Below are 12,509 nucleotides of genomic sequence, written 5' to 3'. Positions count from 1 at the left end.
TGGCTTATCTCACTTAGCATAAAGTCTTCAAAGGTATAACATGTTGCAGCAGCTTGTGACAGCATTTCATTTCTCTTTAGGACTCAATAACATTCCTCCGTATGTATATACCACATCTATTTATTAATCCAAGGACATTTAGATTGCTTATATTTTTGGCTTGTGTGAATAATGCCGTATTAATATGGGTATACAAGTATCCCTTGATACCCTGTTTTCAACTAGTTTATGGATATAACCAAAAGTGATATTATTGGATCATATGGTAATTATATATATATATTAAGTGTATAATATTTTATGTAATTATTTTGAGGAACCCACCAGCTAAGAATGACTGTAGTATTGACATATCCAATGACAGTGCATGAGGGTTCCAACTTCTCCACAATCTTGGCAACACTTTTTTTGCTTTTTTTATTTTTTAATGCTAGACATCATAATGAATGTGAGGTGATATCTCATTGTAGGTTTGAAGTACATTTTCCTTATGTTTAGTTGTGAGAATCTGTTTAATTTCAGAATAATTTTAAATTTCCAAAACTAAGAGGGTAGAGTTGTTAAAGGTATCTTATGACTGGCGCCGCTGCTCACTAGGCTAATCCTCTGCCTGCAGCGCCGGCACCCCGGGTTCTAGTCCCGGTCGGGTTCTGTCCCGGTTGCTCCTCTTCCAGTCCAGCTCTCTGCTGTGGCCCGGGAGTGCAGTGGAGGATGGCCCAAGTATTTAAGCCCTGCACCCTCATGGGAGACCAGGAGAAGCACCTGGCTCCTGGCTTCAGATCGGTGCAGCGCGCCGGCAGCAACGCACTGGCCGTAGCGGCCACTTGAGGGGTGAACCAACGGAAAAAGGAAGACCTTTCTCTTTCTCTCTCTCTCTCTCTCTCTCTCTCTCTCTCTCTCTCACTCTCACTGTCTAACTCTGCCTGTCAGGAAAAAAATAAAATAAAAAAAAGGTATCTTATGTACCCCACATCTAACTACACTTATTACTGAGTTCTTATATTGGCACTTTTGTCACAATCTATAAACTACACCCAACTTCCCCTAATTTTTTAATCCAAACTCCCTCTCACCTCTAGTATTCAACACTTTGTGTTCATATTGAATTTTTTTAAACCTCCCATAGATGTAGGAAAATAAGTAGTATTTGTCTTTATGTTTATGGCTTACTTAATTTAGCATGATAGCCTCTAGTTCCATGTAGTTTCCTACAAATGACAAGAATACATTTTTTTCTTTTTATAGCTGAATAGAATTACATTGTTTATAGGTGCTACATTTTCTTTATCCATTCATCTGATTATGGACACCTTGGTTTATTCTAGATCTGGGCTATTGTGAACAGTGCTACAGTAAACATGGAGGAACAACTCATTGATAAAATCAGTTCAAGTGTTTTGAATATATACCGAGTAGTGAGATTGCTTGATCATGTGGAAGTTCTATTTCTAGATTTTTAAGAAATGTCCATATTTTTTTTCATAATGGCTGCACTAATTTACATTCATGCCAAACATGTATGATTTCTCCTTCCTCCACATGCTTGCCAGCATTGGTTACTTTCTTGATATCTCATTGTTTTGGTATGAATTTTCCTGATAGCTAGTGATATAGAACATTTTTATAGATCTCTTCTTTAGAAAATTGTTCAGATCCTTTGCCCATTTATTAAAGGCATTTGTTATATATTTTGTTGCTAAGTTTTGTGAGTTTCTGATGAATTCTGGGTATTGATACATTGTCAGATAATTAGCCTGCAAATATTTTCTCTTATATTTCTCTTAACTGTATTGATTGTTGTTTGGAGTCTTACCCCCCACCAAATAATTGCCTATATCAGTGAGTTGAAGTGTTTCTTTTATTTTTTTCCTAGCAGTTTCATAATTTCAGGTTTTTATTTAGCTATTTGATTTATTTTAGTTGATTTTTTTAAATAATGAGAGGTAGGGATCTAATTTCTTTCTTCTGCATATGTAGATTGACTTTTGCCAATACCATTAATTGAAAAAACACTATCCAATGTCTGTTCTTGTGATAATTGTCAAATATCAGTTGGCTATATGCGCATGGATCATTTATAGGCTCTCTATTCTGTTCCATTCAGCTATGTGTTTTTATGCCAGTGCCCTAATATTTTAGTTACTATAGCTTTGTAGTATCCCTTGAAATCAGGCACTGTGATGCTTCCAACTTGATTTTTTAGGTTTATTTCTAATCCTTTTTTTTAAGATTTATTTATTTATTTGAAAGTCAGAGTTACACAAAGAGAGGAGAGGCAGAGAGAGAGAGAGAGAGAAAGAGAGAGAGAGAGACAGAGAGAGAGAGAGAAGTCTTCCATCTGCTGGTTCACTCCCCAGTTGGCTGCAACGACCGAAGCTGTGCCTATCCGAAGCCAGGAGCCAGGACCTTCTTCCAGGTCTCCCACACAAGCACAGGGGCCCAAGGACTTGGACCATATTCCACTGCTTTCCATGGCCATAGCAGAGAGCTGGATCAGAAGTGTAGCAGCCGGGTCTCGAACCAGTGCCCATATGGGATGGCGGTGCTGCAGGCCAGGGCATTAACTCGCTGCGCCACAGTGCTGGCTCCTATTTCTAATTCTTTAAAGAATGTCATTGGTATTTTGACAGAGATTGCATTGAATCTGTATATTGTTTTAGGTAGTATAGGCATTAATTTTAATGACATTAATTATTCCAAGCCATGAACATTAAATATGTATTTTTTATCTCCTTGATGATTCTTCAGCAGTGTTTTATAATCTTCTCTGTAGAGATCTTTCACTTTTTTGGCTAAGTTTATTCATAGATATTTTAAATTCTATAGCTATTATGAATGGATTTCTTTGTTGATTTCTCTTTCATCAAGATCATTATTGGCATATAAAATTCTCCTTTTTATGTTTTTTTTCATGTGATTTTTCTGAATTGGTTTATCATTTTAATAGTTTTTTGATGGAATGTTTAGGATTTTTTTCTTTGTACAAAATCATGTGATTTTTATTTCCTCCTTTCCAATTTTGAGATGTTAGTTTTTTTTCTCTTCTGCTTTCTCTTTTTCTCTAGCTACTACTTTTCATAGTATATTGAATAAGAGTGGTGAAAGTGGACATCCTTGTCCTGTTTCAGATTTGAGGGAACTGCTTTCAGCTTTTTCACCATTAAGTATGTATGATATTGGGTGTTGTTTTATCATATATATCCTACATAACTTTGAGATCTGTTCCTAATTTATGGATGGTTTTTATCGTCAATGGATGTTGAATCTTATCAATGCTTTGTTAAATCTTATCATTTGCTTTCTGTTATCAAGTGCTTACCTGTTGAGGTAATCATATAATTTTTATTCATTATTTCATGTGATTTATAGCATTTATTGATTTCTGAGTGTTGAACTACCCTTGCATCCCAGAGATAGATCTAAGTTGGTTGCATTGTATGATCATTATGATGTAGGGTTAGATTCATAGCCCAATATTTTGTTGACAATTTTTGCATCTGTGTTCATCAAGGATATTGGTGTATAGTTTTCTTTTTCTGTTGTGCTGTTTCTTTGTTTGCTTTTGGTATCCAAGTAATACTGACCTCATAAAGAGTTTGGTAGAGATTTCTCCTTTTCACTATTTTGTGACGGTTTGAAGAGTAATAGAGATTATTCTTCTTTAAATGTTTTGTAAAATTTGATAGTAAAGGCCTCAAGTCCTGGGCTTTTGTTTGATGGAAGACATTTTTTAAGAAAGCTTTTATTTAATAAATATGAATTTCATAGGTACAGCTTTTGGAATATAGCAGTTTTTCCCCCCTACCCACCCTCCCACCCCTACTCCCATCCCACCTCCTACTCCCTCTCCCATCTCATTCTTCATTAAGATTCATTTTTAATTATCTTTATATACAGAAGATCAACTCTGTGCTAAGTAAAAATTTCAACAGTTTGCATCCACACAGACACACAAAGTATAAAGAACTCTTTGAAGACTATTTTTACCATTAATTCTCATAGTACAACATATTAAGGACAGAGATCCTACATGGGTAGTAAGTGCTCAGTGACTCCTGTTGTTGATTTAACAATTGAAACTCTTATTTATGACGTCAGTGATCACCCAAGGCCCTTGTCATGAGCTGCCAAGGCTATGGAAGCCTCTTGAGTTCATGAACTCTGACCTTATTTCAACAAGGCCATAATCAAAGTGGAAGTTCTCTCCTCCCTTCACAGAAAGGTACCTTCTTTGATGGTCCCTTCTTTCCACTGGGATCTCACTCACATAGGTCTTTCATGTAGGCCATTTTTTGCCACAGTGTCTTGGCTTTCCATGCCTGAAATGCTCTCATGGGCTTGTTAGCCAGATCCTAATGCCTTAAAGGCTGATTCTGAGGCCAGAGTGCTCTTTAGGGCATTTGTCATTCTATGAGTCTGCTGTGTATTCTGTTTCCCATGTTGGACCATTCTCTCCTTTTTAATTCTACCTATTGTTATTAGCAGACACTTGGTTATTTCTGTGATCCTTTTGACACTTAATCTTATCTTTATGATCAGTTATGCACTTAAAATGATCACTTTAACTAGTAAGATGGCATTGGTACCTGCCAACTTAATGGGATTTGTAGACGCATGGCAAGTTTTTAACTTTACCCTTAGGTTTAAGTCTGTGGGAACATGTGCTGAACCTTCTCTTATTCCCACTCTTATTTTTTACAGGGATCAATTTTCAATTGGATTTAAACACCTAAGAATAATTATGTGTTAAGAGTTCAACCGGTGGTATTAAGTAGAAAATGATGGGAGACTTAATTGATTCTTCAATCTTATTATTTGCTATGGGTTTATTTAGATTTTCTATATGTTCTTAATTTGACCTTGGTAGATTATGTTCTCAATACTTTATCCATTTTTTTTGAGATTTTCCAGTTTTTTAGTATATGGTTGTTCATAATGGTTTCCTATAATCTTTTATGTTTCTGTAGTATTCGTTGTAATCTCTCCTTTTCCATCTTTCATTTTACATTCCCGAGTTTTCCCCCCTCTTTTAAGATTTTACTTATTTGTTTGAGAGGTAGAGTCACAGACAGTGAGAGGGAGAGACAGAGAAAAAGGTATTCCATCTGCTGATCACTCCTCAAATGGCTGCAACAGCAGGAGCTGAGCCAATCTGTTCATTGATGACTGCAAAGTGTTGAAGTTCTCCACATAGTTGTATTGGACACTATCTCTCCATTTAGGTCTAATAATATTTGCTGTATTTCTGAATGGCCTTGTTTTGGGTACCTATATGTTTGTGATTGTTGTATCTTCTTTCTGAATCAATCCTATAATCAATATATAATGACAATCTCCCTTTTTACAGTTTTTAATATAAAGTCTGTTTGATCTGATCTGAATACAGATATTCCTGTTAGTTTTTGGTTTGCATTTGTATGTTGTACCTTTGTCCGATCATTCACTTTCTTTTCTTTTTTTTTTTTTTTTTTTTTTGGACAGGCAGAGTGGACAGTGAGAGAGAGAGAGAGAGAGAGAGAGAGAGACAGAGAGAAAGGAGGTCTTCCTTTTTGCCGTTGGTTCACCCTCCAGTGGCTGGTGCACTAATCCGAAGCCAGGAGCCAGGTGCTTCTCCTGGCTTCCCATGCAGGTGCAGGGCCCAAGGGCTTGGGCCATCCTCCACCGCACTCCCGGGCCATAGCAGAGAGCTGGTCTGCAAGAGGAGCAACCGGGACAGAATCCGGTGCCCCAACCGGGACTAGAACCCAGTGTGCTGGCACCGCAGGCAGAGGATTAGCCTATTGAGCCACGGCACTGGCCCCGATCATTCACTTTCAGTCTGTGTTTATCTTTATTTGAGAAGCAAATTTGTTTTAGGTAGTATACGATTGAATTTCACTTGTGTATCCTTTCAGCCAATCCATATCTTTTGACTGGAAAGTTTAACCCATTCACATTAAAGGTTAATATTGATAGATAAGAACTAACTCCTGTCAGTTTTTATTGGTTAATGATTATATCTGCTCCATTAGTGAATTTTGTACTGTCATGTGTTTCATGATGGTTACTTCCAAGTAGGTCTCCTTTTACATTTCTTCTGAGGCTAGTATGATAGCAATGAATTCTTTGGTGTTTCTGCTTGTATGGGAAATACTTTATTTCTCCTTCTATTTTAAAGGGTAGCTTTTCTGGATTTAATATTCTTGATTGGAAGTCTTTTGCTTTCAAGACTGCGTATATCATCCCACTCTCTTTAGGTTCATAGGGTTTCAGCTGAGAAGTCTGCTCTCAGTCTTATGGGTTTCTCTTCATATGTAACTTGACTTTTCTCACATTGTGTTTAGGATTCTCGCTTTGTCCTTAATTTTTGGCAATTTGACTGTAATATGACTTTTTCTGGTGTTAATAAGGTCTCTTTTGGTTGAGTTGGGTAGGGGTCCTTTGAGCTTCCTGTATCTTGATGTCCATATCTCTTTCAAGTGAGGTTTTCAATGCCTTTTACCTTTTCTTCTTCAGGTACTCCTATAATATGAATATTTGTTCATTATTTAATGATATTTCATATGTCTTACAGGCTTTATTCACTCTTTTTAATTCTTTTCTCTATTTTTATCTGACTAAGGTATTTTGAATCTTGACCTCAAGATCAGAAAATCTGTCTACTGCTTTATCTGTTCATTATGTTTTTTATTTTGTTGAAGTTTTCAACTCCAAAGTTTCTGATTGATTTTAAATGATTTATATCTCTTTGTTGAATTTCTCATTCATATTATTTTCCTCATTTCTTTAAACCATCTGTCTATATTCTCTTGCATCTCATTTTCTTTAGAATCATTATTTTGAATTCATTTTCAGGAATTTTGTAGATTTCCTTTAAATCAGGTTCTATTTCTGGAGAAGTACTGTGTTCTCTTGGGTTGACTGGCTTCCTTGGCTTGTTTGTTCCTTGGCTTCCTTGTTTCCTGTCTTATCTGCATATCTGGTATAGTAGTTCCTTCTTTTTTAATGGGTTTTGTTGGTAAGGACTTTTTGTTTAGTTGGAATGTAGAGTATCACTTAGGGTATTGCTTTGGCTTTGGTTCTATGTGAGCCCAAATGTGTAACCTATGAGTGATTTCTTTACCTTTAATTAATGTCAGTGATGTCCTTAAGTGCCATAGCTTTATAGTCAGCAGCAGTTTTTGGGGAGGAATTGTGACATTGATGTGGATGTTGTCTTCCTAGGATGTGTATCTTCAGTCCCCAGTGAGTTGTGTGTCAATCACACAAAAAGTTGTAATGCTTAGAACCTCATTCTTAGTGTTGATGAACACAGAGAGAGATGCCCTCTTGTCCTGTCAGGCAAGCCCAAATGATGCTAGGGCTTGTGGTACCAGGAACTGTGGCTCTGGGATTGTATGATGTGGATGGGATCGTCCCCCACATAATGTCCAGAGAGCTTGACTGTGCTGGGACTTATAACACCAAAAGCTCTACTCTCAGAACTGAAAGATACAGAAGGCACCTTACCCCAGTCCTATGGGGTGAATACAATTGTATTGGGAATTTTGCACTGGCAGATAGAGGTCTGGAGCAATGGAATACAGGTCAGTTCTTCCCAAGGTCCTGCAGGGTAGATTCCAATGACTGTTAGGAATCTAGTTCTAATAGTCCCAGTCCTGAAACTGCAGGAGGCAGTGGGATCATTATCCTGGTCTCACCAGGTAAGAGATGGTTATGTTGGGAAGTAGTCACCACCCTGAAGCAGAAATATAATAATAGTGTGGCCTAGACACCTTAGGTAAATGTGAGTTACTCCAAAGGTTTTAACACCAATAGTGACAGTGTCCGATCTTTTCCTAGCAAGATGTTTCTCCCAAGCTGGGAGCCAGCATAGAAGCTGTGGGAGCTTCTGCTTGCTTTGTTCCTATCTCTCTGCTGGCTTTTGGAGTTTCTGTGCTGTGTGCCATTCCTTTCACTTCTGAACTGAAATGTTCCTTTCAGTCCCCTGGAAATGAGGTCATCCCTTTGTTGTGATATTTATCTGTGGCTGAGGTGGCAGAAGCTTTTCTCTCTTTAGCTGTCCTGGTCCCTCCTTGTGATATTCTTTTAATATGTTTGTTAATCTTGATATATCTTCTTTGTATAAATGTCTACTGAAGTCATTTATTATTTTTAATCAAGTATTTTAGGTTCAAACAATTTTTTAATTGTTGTAGTTCTTTACATATTCTAGATTTGAACACACTAGCAGATATTGATTGGCAAATATTTTCTTCAATTTTGTAGGTGGTCTGTTGACTGTTTCCTTTGACTCACAGAATTTTAAAATTTTGATGTAGTCCTACATAGCATCTTTAGTTGATGTAAGATCATGGATTCAACACAAAGAAATATTGGAGCAGGGATTATGGTGCAGTGGGGTAAGCCACTGCTTGGGAACCCTGCATCTCATACAAGTCTGCTGGGGATCAAGTCCTGCCTCCACTTCTGACCCCGCTTCCTGGTAATGTACCTGGGAGGCAACAGATGGTGGCCCAAGTTCTTGGGTTTCCCCAGTGATGTGGGAGACTTGAATGGAGAGCCTGGTTCCTGGTTTGGCATGGCCCAGCCCTGGGCACGAGGGCATTTGGGAAATGAGCCAGAGGATAAAAGATCTCTCTCCCTCCCTCCCTCTCTGCCTTTTAAATCAATTGATCAGTCAATCAATTGATCAATCATTACTGTCATGGTGACCATCACATATATCTACCCAACTGTAAATTCCAGACATCTTTATGTCACTCTTATTACTTCCACTTCTTCCTGCATAAAGGCAACTATGGAGCCCTAGAGGTTTCAACTCTCCATTGTCTGTTTAATGGACTACTTTCAGTCTTAATTTGCTAACTTCTTTCACACAGTTAAGGGTACTCCATACATCCCATGTCAAAGAATAGCTTCTCTGACAAATTTTCTTTGGCACTGTAGTTATTTTGTTTTCATGGATATTTTCCTTATCACTTTTCACTAAGATAATTAGAGTTGTGAAGTGACTTTCTCCTATCATGTCATTGATTTGCAATGCCTACTACTCATGGGATTTCATCAAGTATTTGTTGAATGAGTGAATTTAAAATGGATGAATTTTTCTCATTCTCCTTTACAAACCTACCATTTCTCAATTCACAGATGGATATTTAGCACCTGCAAATACTAACACTTTTTCTGCATTGACATCCACCATGTTGCTGTCTTTTTCCCCATCCTTAGCACCCTCCTAAAATCAATTTTGTTTATATTACATGACTCTAATTGGAAATAGTAAATGTTTCATATTTTGGCTAATATGAGTTGAGTATGTTTGTGTGTGTGTGTTGGCATTGTGAACCTTCTAAGTGTTCAAATGCATTTGAAAACTTATATTCCTTCTTAATTGCCTGCAGATGGATATGTTTGTTTTCACGCTTCTGTAACCTGGATAGGTGTTTTTTTGCTTTGTTTTATTTTGTTTTTTGCTGTTGGTGTTATTTTGGGTTGACTGACATATAATGAACTATGCACATTTAAAATGTACAGTTTGATCAGTTTTGACAAATGTGTACACCCTGAAACCATCTCTGCAGTCAAGGTAGTCAAAGTATCTATAGTGGAGTATGTTTTGATTGACTACTACCTGGGTGTCTTTGTCAAAGCGTTTGTCTTTTATGGTGATGAATTTGTCTCATTCAGTTTCCTCAACAGCCATTTAAGTTTTCCTTGTTCTTACTTGCAAGTTGATATTCACACATTTTTTAGAAGTTATTGATATAGTTTTTTTTTTTCTTTTTTTTTCTTTTTTTGACAGGCAGAGTGGACAGTGAGAGAGAGAGACAGAGAGAAAGGTCTTCCTTTGCCGTTGGTTCACCCTCCAATGGCCGCCACGGCCGGCGCATTGCGACCGGCACACCGCACTGATCCAATGGCAGGAGCCAGCTCCTCAAACCCGAACTTATCCTGGTCTCCCATGGGGTGCAGGGCCCAAGGACTTGGGCCATCCTCCACTGTACTCCCTGGCCACAGCAGAGAGCTGGCCTGGAAGAGGGGCAACCGGGACAGAATCCGGCGCCCCACCGGGACTAGAACCCGGTGTGCCTGCGCTGCAAGGCGGAGGATTAGCCTAGTGAGCTGCGGCGCCGGCTGTGATATAGTTTTCTTGAAGTTTATGTGAGATGGTGTTTTAAGAATGCAATAACAGATTTTTCTTGGCCAAGCTGTCTTAGTGGCATTAGGGTAAGAAATCTGTAATCTGTAGGTCAGGACAGCTTCGAGTGGTTGCTCTTCTTGAAGCTTCCTCTATATTCATCAAAAACAAGGCCTACCTATCAATGTATAAAGCTTACTTGTCCACATGTACATTTTTCTGAAGCATAAAATTCAAGGAAAATTATTAGAGTATGCAAAATAACAAATGTAATATTGGCAAAAACCATTCAGATTTTCTTCTGTTTCTGTCTCGGGTACCTCCTGTCTATCCCAGATGTTGTTCCTGACCAGGAAGTCCAGTCCTTGTTCCAGTTCTGTGCCCTCACCCGCTCTTCTCTCCCTTCTTCCGCTTCTCTAGCCCAGCTCTTTATTTTGTAATCTCCTTACCCTTTCTGGCTTTGCTTAATTTTTCTGTTTGCTTTTTATCTGGATTTTATTTGCAAATGAGAGCCTGGGTTGATTTTCAGAGAGGTGGGGAGAAATAGCTTGACGGCAAGAAATTTGGAGTAGGACAGGGCTGTGGCGTTATTGGAGACTTTAAAACCCAGGATCATTCCTTCTTTAAATTAATTTTTCCATTTTATAGAAAGAAAAGGGAGGAGAGAAAGAGAGAGAGAGAAACACAGAGAGACAAATTATCTTCTATTCACCATTCACTAAATGTCCTCAGCACCAGGGATGGACCAGGCCAAAACCAGGAGCACCAAACTCCAGCCTAGTCTCCCATGTTGAGGACAGGACACAAGTACTTAAGACATCAGCTGCCCCTTCACCAGGTGCATATTAGCAAGGAAGCTGAATCAGAAGTAGAGGAGTGGGGCCGGCACTGTGGCACAATGAGTAAAGCTGCCACCTGCAGTGCCAGCATCCCAAATGGCACCAGTCTGAGTCCTGGCTGCTACACTTCTAATCCAGCTCTCTGATATGGCCTTGAAAAGCAGTTTAAGATGGCCCAAGCCTTTGGGCTGCTGCACCCACATGGGAGACCCAGAGACCAGGAGCTCCTGGCTTCAGATTGGCGCAGCTCCACCCGTTGGAGCCATCTGCGGAGTGAACCAGCAGATGGAAGACCTCTCTTTCTCTCTCTCTCCCTCTCTCTCTCTTTGTGTCTCTGCCTCTGCCTCTCTGTAACTCTGCCTTTCAAATAAATAAATAAATCTGAAAGAAAAAGAAGAAGAAGAAGAAGTAGAGGAGCTGTAGGATGAATCAGGCACTCTGATATGGGATGTCAGTGTCCTAAGTAGCTCTTAACTGATGAACCAAACACTTAGCCCATATCATACCCTTATGTTAGAAATCTGCTCTCTAATATTAAAGATGACATTCAGAAATTACAGAAACACTGACATTTGGAAACAACTGCACCTGTAAAGTGCCCCTAGCATCCATAGGCAGCTTGTTTACTAAATAGTGTGTCATTTGGGATCTCATACTATGAGTTTCACATTTACAGTTTTTTAACCAAATAGCCAAATGTTTTGCCATTTTATTTTCAGCATGGGTAAATGACAGGAGTTTTAATATTGCATATGTCCATTTTCACATTATTATTTTTGAAAGAATCATTTATTGTTCTTTTGAAGTTTCACAATATTTGTGGTTATAATGACTGTGTTCTCATGAGATTATATATGAAATGACCCCTTTAACTCTGCTATTATTGTATCTCAAACGGTTAAAGTGTTTGAAATTTTTTATCACTTGAAAAATTTATTATCTCTTTTTAAACCTAGGCTGCATACCAGATTTCAAAAAGTGTTCATTATGCCGTGGAATATTCCGGTAGATTTCCCTTTACCTTTACGTTATACTAAGCAAAAAAGTCTTTGAGTAGACTTATGATAGCATTTATATTAAAACAGATAATGCGGCCAGCGCCGCGGCTCAATAGGCTAATCCTCCACCTAGCAGCGCCGGCACACCGGGTTCTAGTCCCAGTTGGGGCGCCGGATTCTGTCCCAGTTGCCCCTCTTCCAGGCCAGCTCTCTGCTGTGGCCAGGGAGTGCAGTGGAGGATGGCCCAAGTGCTTGGGCCCTGCACCCCATGGGAAACCAGGAGAAGCACCTGGCTCCTGCCTTCAGATCAGCGCGGTGCGCCAGCTGCAGTGCGCCAGCTGGGGCGGCCATTGGAGGGTGAACCAATGGCAAAGGAAGACCTTTCTCTCTGTCTCTCTCTCTCTCACTGTCCACTCTGCCTGTAAAAAACAAAAACAAAAAAAACAAAAAACGAACAAAAAAAAAAACAGATAATGCAAATAAATTATCAAGAGATATCAGTGTATTTAAAACTTATAATTCTGATATTTTAGACTTGGTAAGGATGGAATA

At 38.8% G+C, this 12,509-nt stretch overlaps 1 protein-coding gene across 3 annotated transcripts in view; it reads left to right on the top strand.

The window, feature by feature from the left end:
* The window catches only part of CTNNA2 (catenin alpha 2), a 1,267,385-nt gene that overhangs the window by 271,161 nt on the left and 983,715 nt on the right, over nucleotides 1-12,509 (top strand). The gene's annotated exons all lie outside the window — the stretch shown is intronic.

Source organism: Oryctolagus cuniculus, chromosome 2 (assembly GCF_964237555.1).
Source record: "Oryctolagus cuniculus chromosome 2, mOryCun1.1, whole genome shotgun sequence".
Classification (NCBI taxonomy): Eukaryota; Metazoa; Chordata; class Mammalia; order Lagomorpha; family Leporidae; genus Oryctolagus; species Oryctolagus cuniculus.
Note: the sequence above shows the minus strand (reverse complement) of the source record. Positions and strands in the feature narration are given on the sequence as shown.